General features: G+C 43.8%; 1 non-coding gene across 1 annotated transcript; it reads left to right on the forward strand.

The window, feature by feature from the left end:
* The first annotated feature begins 1,668 nt into the window (after positions 1 to 1,668).
* On the forward strand, positions 1,669 to 1,740 carry Trnah-gug (transfer RNA histidin (anticodon GUG)). Its single transcript has one exon. It is a non-coding gene; the product is annotated as a tRNA-His (tRNA).
* Positions 1,741 to 2,021: the final 281 nt, after the last annotated feature.

Raw genomic sequence — 2,021 nt, forward strand, 5'->3', positions numbered from 1 at the left:
TAAATGTCGTGTGATGTGATTAGTGTCTGTGAGGGTACTTCTTTTGATATAGCCGTGCTGCCTTTCGACTGTTTCCACCTGCTTGGCCCTCTACAAACACCACCTAGGCTAGTTCCCGACATGAATACCGCACTATTCTTCTGCTCACAGTACGCTGCGTCAATCAGACAGCTTGAAACACACAAAGAACACACCGCACCTGGTCAGAGTAACTTTCGTCCGTCAGCGCCATCTACCGTGGCAACGACGCATTTCCGGACACATGTTCGTAGGAACTTTCTTCTTCCATTTCCAGTTAGGAATCAATCCTTGCGGTTTCTCGGTTTTATTAATGTTCACCCTGCACACATAAAAGATTTCACGGATAGGGTGAGCAGGTAACTGCAGCTGTTTGTTGATGACGTGTGTAGAGTACAGAAAAGTGTCGTTTTGCATGAGTCTTCAGGTTGACTTAGACAGAATTTCTATTTCGTATGACATATGGCAGCTTGTTCTGAATGTATAAAAATTCCAGTTCATGTAGATGAGTAGAAAAAGGGCCCTGTACTGTTAGAATATAGTATTAGTGGTGTGCTCCCTGACACAGTCACATCGATTGAATATCTAGACTGTGTCGGGGCATTCGTAGCTTTGGTTGTACATTTTATAGCAAGAACTACGCAAAGAGCTGTATCTTGAACCAATTTTAATAAGCCACTATAGGTTGTGTGAATTATAGCAATACCACCAGCGAACAGAAATTAAAACGTGGTATATAATATGGCAGAGGCTATAGAAGCTTCGTAGCTAAAACCGTAATGCCAGCGAACAGTCAATGAATAAAATTTGGGCGACAGAAAACATTCTATGCCACGTGGAAAGGATCTGCCAGCAAGGTAGCACAACACAGAGCCGCCCAGGGAGCCACAGCAACCACCGTCCGCACTCAGCCTGGTTCAGGATACAACAGCTGTTTGTGGTGTTCTTGCAATTAAATGTCTAGGCGCCTGGTTGCAAATCGGTATGAAATGGAACGAGCACGTAAGGTCGGTAGCAGGGAAGGTGAATGGTCAGTTTCGGTCTATACAAAGAATGCTAGGAAAATGTGGCTCATCTACAAAGGAGACCGTGTATGGAACACCAGTGCGAGGCGTTATTCGGTACTGCTCGAATGTTTGGGGTCACCTCCAGGCGGCTTAAAGGAAAACGTCGGAGAAATTCATCAGAGACATGTTGCTAGATTTGTTACCGGTTGCTTCGATCAGCATGCAAGTATCACGGAGATGCTTCATGAACTCCCACCCAAACGACGTATATGTATTGTTATATTTTATAATAATTGTAGAATATCTGCTTACCTATAACTTGAACAAGTAAGTATATTATGTATGCTTCCATAATTTTTCTTATAGTGACTGTATCAAACAGTTGTATTTGTCGTAGCGAAACATCTCTTCACCCCTGTGCGGTATAGATATTTACCAACACATGCAATTCTCCAAGACAGCCAGAACCCAAGCTTTGTCGATTAGGGAGATACGAACTAACCGCAAAGTTGCAAACCCAATGACGTCAAGGGGACAGCCCGACGCGACTGCAGCGTCACCGCTGTGCGAGGCGCGATAAGTTGGCCTGTGGCCACAAGCAAGTGAAAGCCAAGTCTGCCGCTGTGGACGCGTTCACTCGTCCGCCGTGATAGTCTAGTGGTTAGGACATTGCGTTGTGGCCGCAAGAACCCAGGTTCGAATCCTGGTCACGGCAAACGGATACTTTTTACCGGCGTTGCTGAGGAATCTGTATGGATCTATTGAAGCAATATGAGCGTTTGAATCGATAACGATTTCATTTGTCATACACAAGACACTTAAAAGTATATATTTTATGAACTGCCTGTTTCTCTGGTTTTTATTTACCTGTATGTATTTCAGAGCGAAAGCTCGCTATTCAGGGTCTGCAAGTTTCAACCGACACATTTACGTGAGTCACTCCAAAAGAAATTCACACTTTTTTTTAATTCATCTTTTATTCTACATGTTTGAAAG

The sequence above is a fragment of the Schistocerca nitens genome, chromosome 2 (genome assembly GCF_023898315.1).
Source record: "Schistocerca nitens isolate TAMUIC-IGC-003100 chromosome 2, iqSchNite1.1, whole genome shotgun sequence".
Lineage (NCBI taxonomy): Eukaryota > Metazoa > Arthropoda > Insecta > Orthoptera > Acrididae > Schistocerca > Schistocerca nitens.